Raw genomic sequence first — 7743 nt, forward strand, 5'->3', positions numbered from 1 at the left:
TAGAGAAATGCAAATCAAAACTATAATGAGGTATCACCTCACACTGGTTAGAATGGGCATCATCAGAAAATCTACAAACACAAATGCTTGAGAGGGTGTGGAGAAAAGGGAATCCTCTTGCACTGTTGGTGGGAATGTCAATTGATGCAGCCACTATGGAGAAATGTATGGAGGTTCCTTAAAAAACTGAAAATAGAATTACCATATGACCCAGCAATCCCACTACTGGACATATTCCCAGAGGAAACCATAATTCAAAAAGACATATGCACCCCAATGTTCATTGCAGCACTATTTACAATAGCCAAGTCATGGAAGCAACCTACATGCCCATCGAAAGACAAATGGTTAAAGAAGATGTGATATATATATACAATGAAATATTACTCAGTCATAAAAAAGAATGAAATTGGGTCATTTGTAGAGATGTGGTTGGACCTAGAGACTGTCATACAGAGTGAAGTAAGTCAGAAGGAGAAAAACAAATATTGTATATTAACGCACATATGCAGAATCTAGAAAAATAGTACAGATGAACCGGTTTGCAAGGCAGAAATAGAGACACAGATGTAGAGAACAAATGTATGCACACCAAGGGGGGAAAGTGGTGAGGTGGGGTGGTGGTGGTGGGATGAATTGGGAGATTGAGATTGACATATTTACACTAATATGTATAAAATAGATAACTAATAAGAACCTGCTGTATAAAAAAATAAATAAAATAAAATTCAAAAAAAAAAAAATCAAACCATAAGCATCTCCCTACACCCAACATGGTTTTAAAGAAAATTCTACAAATTTTCAAAGAATAGATAATGGCCATCTTTTACAAACTGTTCCAAAATATTACGAAGTTAGAAAGCTAGTTTTTTTATGAGACCATATCATTTATGAACATGGATTCCAATTTTTTAAAATTAAATACTAGCATATCAAATCTGGTAGTATATTAAAACAATACATAGTGACAAATAAGATTTATCCCAGTAACATAAACATGGTTAAACATCAGAAAATCTAATTGTATAATCTCTACATTAACAGATTAAAGACATATAAAAACATACAATCCTATTATTACAAATTGAAACCAATTTTTATAATATTCAACATCTAATTATGATTTTTAAAGAATTTCTAACAGTTCAAAAAATTTATCAAGTCAGTTACAAAAAGTGCTACTGTAACCTGATAACACTGTACTTAATAGCAAAGCATTAAAATCATTTTCACTAAAACCAAGAAAAGTTCTGAAATGCTTTCCCTCAGTCAATCATTTTTATTCTACCTTTTAGAAGCAATGGTAACCAATGAAATAACACATAGATACACACACACAAAGTAGGTGTAAGAATTTCAAAGAGTAAATGCCTTGTCATTATGGGCAGATAAAATAATCTGCTTAGAGATCCAAGAAAATCAAAGGACAGGTGTTAGAGCTGATATGGGAGCTGAGCAGCATGGTTGAGTATGATATCAGCATTAAATATGGCCTACTAATGCTGCTATACACTACCACCAGCAGTTCAAAACTATAAACGGGGTGCGTGTGTATGTGTGTGTGTGTGTGTGTGTGTGTGTGTGTATGTGTAAGGAGGAAAGGTAGAAGGGAAGAGAGACATGATGGATAGACAGACAGATAGAGACTTCCATCAATAATAGTGATCAAAACCATTGAAATCTTAGGAATGAATCTTATAAGAAGTGCTTAAAATCTTAGATTTAAAAAAAAATAACTTACAATTTTACTTACCACATTAAAGAACATCTGTGTAAATGATGTTTTTCTTGTTTATGAATGAGAAATCTATCATTATAAAGATTTCATTCATCATCAAATGAATCTATATATTCAATGCAATTCCAGTGAAAATCCCCAAAGTAACTTTTCTGTTAGAAAAGTTACCTATCCACGTGGCAAAAATAAAATAAAATAAAATAAAATAAAATAAAATAAAATAAAATGTTATCTATGCTCAAAGTAATTACAAAAATAAGTTCAATATAGATTAAACATCTAAATGTAATTAAAATCAAGATGTAAAAGCATCAGAAGAAAATAGAGACAAGTATGTCTCTGTTATTTAGAGCAGAGAAAGCATTCTTAAGTGAGATTGGTAAAGTCATAAAGGAAAAGCATGATAAAATTAAACAAGTAAATGAAAGCCATAACAATTTAAAAAATCTTCTGTATGATGACATTATTAACAAAGTTAAAGAGACAGCAAGAGCATAGCCAAAAATATTTGCAACAATAGACAAAAGATAAAATATTAGTTCAAAGAACTTCTACAAGGAAAGAACAAAGTAAATATAAAATGAGCCAAGAAAAGGATGTAGCCATTCAAGGATGATCCTGAAATCTGATAGCCCACATACAAATAGGGAGATGATTAGACTGATGGGATACCATTTTTCATATTATTTGGTAAAAGTTGCCAAGTGGCTCATATATAAAACTGGAGAAATTGTGGGAAATGATGAGAGTAAATTGGTACAGCCTCTTAGGGGAACAATTTGTCATTATCAGTTAATAAGTACATACCCAAACCTAGCAATTCCACTCCTCAGTATCTACTGTAAGAAATTCATACAGATTTGCTCAAGGAAACATGATCAAGGATGTTCACTGCAGCATTGTCTATATTAATAAAAGAGCAGCAAAAATCAAAATGGCCACTAATTAGGAACTTTTGGAATAAACTAATGCTATGAAAAGATCTCCAAGATATGTTGAGGAGTGTAAAACGTAAGTTGAGGAACAATGTATGATAAGAAACCATTTCTGTGCTCTGTGCCTGCCCCCTGGGCTTGAAGTCGTGGCTCTGATTTGCCATCACTTGGGCCACACTGCTACCGCTCTGCACTCCATCCCTTGGGGCCCAAGTCACAGTTTTGATCCATCATCTCCAGGCCAAGCTATTCTACACTGTGCTCCACTCTCTGGGACCTAATCTCAGCTTCGACCTCCTGCCAGCAGTGCTGAGCTGCTCTGTGCCCTGCCCCCTGAGTCCTGAAATGCAGCCCTAACAGGCCAGCGCCAGGGCTGATATAATCAAAGCGCTAAAAGAAAAAAATTATGAAGCCGAATACTTTCCCCAGAAAAGTGGTCCTTCGGAAATGAAGGAAAGATAAAGACTTTCACAGAGAAACAAAAGCTGTGGAAATTTATCACTACTAGATCTGCCTTACAAGAAATGCTAAAGGGAGTTCTTCAAGTATAAGTGAAAGTATACTAATTAGTAACATGAAAACGTGTTAAAATATAAAATTCACTTGTAAAGGTAAATATATAGTAAAATTAAAAATACTCATATGCAATGGTGGTGTATAAATCACTTTGAACTCCAGTATAAATATTAAAAGACAAAAGTGTTAAAAATAACTACAGCTACCATATTTTGTTAATGGACACACAGTATAAAAACATGTAAATTATGACATCAACAATGTAAAATGGAGGGGCAAGTAAATATATAGAACTATTTTTATGAAATTGAAGTTAAGTTGTAAATGGACTGTTATAACTATAAGATGTGTTATGAAAGCATCATGATAATCACAAAGCAAAAGCCTATAATAGATATACAAATAATTCAAAAAAAAGAATAAAAGCATATCAGTACCAAAAAAAAAATATATCACCAATTCACAAAGAAAGAGAGGAAGAAAGGAACTACAAAACAGTCAGAAAATAATTAACTGTTGTTATTAAGTTCTTATCTATCAATAATTCCTCTAAATGCAAATAATTTAAATTATCCAATTAAAAGATATAGTGTGGCTGAATGGATTTTAAAAAAATGAAGACCCTACTATATGCTGCCTGCAAGACACTCACTTAAGCTTTAAGGACACTCATAGGCTGAAAATGAAGGGATGGAAAAAGATGTTCCATGCAAATGGAAACCAAAGAGAGCAGAGGTAGCTATACTTAATAAAGTCATTATATAATGATAAAAGGATCATTTCATCAAGAGAATATAACAATTGTAAATATACATCACCCAATGCTGGAACTCCTAAATATATTAAACAATTATTAACGTATGCAGAAATAGACAGCAATGCCATAATATTAGAGGACTTCAATACCCTACTTTCAACAATAGATAAATCATACAGACAGAAGTTCAATAAGGAAATAATAAAGTTGAACTACACTGCGGACCAAATGAACCTAACAGACATATACAAGATATTCCATCCAACAGCAGCAGAATACATTCTTGTCAAGCATTCATGGAACATTCTCCAGGATAGATCATATTTTGGCCACAAGTCTTAACAAATTTAACAAGATCAAAATCATATCAAGTATCAATTCTGACCACAATGATAAAAAGTAGAAATTGATAACAGGAGGAAAGCTGGAAAATTCAAAATAGGTGGAAATTAAACAACAGACTTCTGAACAACCGAAGAATCAAAGAAGAAATTAAAAAAGAAATCAATAGAACTTGAGAAAAACAAAATGTAAATACAATATACTTATGGGATATGCAAAAGCAATTCTAAGAGGGAAGTTTATAGTGATAAATGTTTACTTTAAGAAAAAAGAAAGATCTCAAACAAACAACCTAAACTTACACAAGGAACTAGAAAAAGAAGAACAAAGTAAACTCAAAGTTAGCAGAAGCAAGGAAATCATAATGATTAGAGCAGAAATAAATAAAATAGAGGCTAGAACAATATAAGAAAAGATCAATGAAAATAAGCATTGTTTTCTTGAAAAGAAACAAAAATTGACAAATCTTTAGCTGGACTAAGAAAAAAAAGAGATCTGATTCAAATAAATAAAATTATAAATGAAAGAGAAGTCATTACAATGGATACAACAAATAGGCAAACAAGTCAACAGTTGGGGAACAAAGAGTCCAGGCATCACCCCCAGCATCTGGGGGCCGAGTCCACTGTTCTGTTTGTCTTACAGGAGGAATGAGAGGCACGAGGTTTGTTTCTGGAATCGATCAAACAGGCTGGTTGGGAATTTTCCCAGTGTTTGCTGATATTACAGCCAGTCCCAGGGGTGCCCAAATCAGCAACATTACTTCTCACCAGCAGTGTGATCGCTGGTAAGGAAGAGTTGGCAGAAGAGCCATCTTGTAGGGTCTCTCCACAGTCTGGCAGCTTCACAGCACAGGAGCCCAGCCCAGGGACGAGCACACATTCAGGGGTAGATGAGGAAGGAGGGCTGCGGGGCTTCCACGGGGACCTTGAGTCCTGGAGGAGGATCAATGGGGAAGCGTGGAGCCAAGTGGATTACAGAGTAGATTTACCAACTCAACTGCATGCGAGGCAGAAGTGGAACAGGATATGTGGTTTTGGTTATTGCTTGTTTTACTAAATTATTTATTTATTTCTAGTTATTTCATTTTTAAAAATTGAGGTATAGTTGCTGTACAATGTTATGTAAGTTATAGGTATACAATACAGAGATTCACAATTTTTAAAGGTTGTACTCTATTTATAGTTATTATAAAATATTGGCTATATTCCCCGAGTTCTACAATATATCCTTGTAGCTTATTTTATACCTAATAGTTTGTACTTCTTAATCCCCTACCTCTATCTCCCCTCTCCCCCCTTCCCTGTCCCCACTGGTAACCACTAGTTTGTTCTCTATATCTGTGGGTCTGCTTCTTTTTTTTTATATTCACTAGTTTGTTGCATTTTTTAGATTCCACATATAAGTGATATCATACAGTATTTGTCTTTCTCTGTCTGACTTATTTCACTTAACATAATGCCCCCCAAGTCCATCCATGTTGCCGCAAATGGCAGAATTTCATTCTTTTTTATGGCTGAGTAATATTCCATTGTGTATATATACCGTATCTTCTTTATCCATTCGTCTGTTGATGGACACTTAGGTTGTTTCCATGTTTTGGCTCTTCTGAATAGTGCTGCTAGTTACTTATTTTGATGATATAGTTGGACACTTGGGAAGCCCCTGCCCATCACCTGTGACTTCCGTCTCCCTGTGCCCTCCTCCTCTCTCCCGCCCCCATCAGGTGTAGCCAGCATTCTGGGTCTAGTGCTTATCATTCCCTTAACTTGATTTTCTTTGTTTTAAATATATGTATGCCTATGCTTTTTCTTAATGAAAGTTAAAAAAAAAACACAAAAATCTTTTCTACTACTTGTCCTGTTGTGCCTGTGCTGAACGTCTGAAACAGGGATGGTACAGGGACCCACAGAAGCCTGTACACAATCTCATTATCCAAGTGAGGCCACTGGTTTTCCAGGGAGTAAGAAAAGGCCAGTGTCTCACAGAGAAACTAGAACTAACCAACTTCGTTTCCATTTGATTTAAGGAATCCATGATCTTTTTCACTTATCTTTAGTTTCTTTTGGTCACACCAAGGGTTTAAACCCAGTGGCTACACTGCACTGTGGATGGATTGGGAGAAGGGCAGTCGTTGTATCAGACACAGCCTTTGGAGCAGAGGAAACACTTCCTTTGAGGGGCGTGGTGATTGTCCTTCACTTGATAGATAGGGAGACCACACAGTTGATTATTCTAGAGCATCTCAACAAACTAAGGAAAGTTTTCCAACACAAATCTGGCTACATCTCAAATAGATGAGGTTACTTCTGTTAAATAAACGATTAAAGAAAACAATGTAAGTGATACCAGCTAACTTTACTTAACATTTTGTGAAGTGGATTCGAAGAACTACAAAATTGGGCAGAAGGCAGGAAGCTTTTATAGGATAAGGAACAAAGAACAAGGAAGAGGAAAATAGAAAATATTTGATTGGCTGGGGTCAATCGTTTGGGGTGAGAAGGCCCAGAGTTGGCTTTGTGTTTGGGGATTCGCTGCCTGGGTATCCTGCATTTCTGGTCAAGAGGAGCATCTACAGGGACATGAAAGTTGCCTAAGTGGCTCTCCAGGCAGGTGTGTCTCCATCCTGGGGCTAGAAATTTATTTCAGTGGGTCTCTCTACATTTCCCTCTTTCTTAGAGGGCAACACCTGCACTCCTCCCATACCTGCTTAGTTGCTTATTCTATAGGTGGCTCTGAGACCAGGTTAAGATCGCTGAAGCTCTTCCTAGTGTCCTATAAGACAGCCAGTGCTACTTTCAGTTTGGAATGGAGGAGAAGATGAGGAAGCTTCAGTGCCCAGCTTGAGGTCCTGGAGCTTCGGCCCCAGTACCTGGCCTGATGGGAGGTGGTGTGTCAGTTGGTCTGCGGGAGTCTGAGTTTTTTTGCACCACGAAAACTCTAAGGCAGACTAGCGCCATTCAGATGCCCAGAGTCTGGCTGTCACCGCTCACAGAGCTGACTCCCCAGCTTGGATCAGATCCATGGTGGAGAGAAATGCTTACTGGGAATGAGTCAGCGGGGACTGCTGATAAACTGAGAGCACTCAGTCTGAATAGTTCTAGGAGGAGAATGTCAGCTCGCCTGGTAAACAATTGTCAAAGGCATAGCTCTTCCACTTGTGACCCATCTACGCACCTAACTGGTTGATTTCTATGCCAGGCACTGGTCTGGATACAAGGGTGGGATTGATAAGACGTTGTCTCTTCACCAGAAACCTACAATTTCAATCTAGAAGGGCAGAATCCAACACACCAATGAGAGTGATTCAGATTGAGTGGGGTAAATATCTCAAGAGACACACACGTAGGACTGCAAGGGTTTCAAGGAGAAAGCAGCGGCGCTCCCCGAGCATCTACTGTGTGCTGGACCTGTGCCAACACACCGCTTTCGGACCTTGACGCTTGTCCAGCTCT

The sequence above is a fragment of the Balaenoptera ricei genome, chromosome 2, assembly GCF_028023285.1.
Source record: "Balaenoptera ricei isolate mBalRic1 chromosome 2, mBalRic1.hap2, whole genome shotgun sequence".
Taxonomy (NCBI): Eukaryota; Metazoa; Chordata; class Mammalia; order Artiodactyla; family Balaenopteridae; genus Balaenoptera; species Balaenoptera ricei.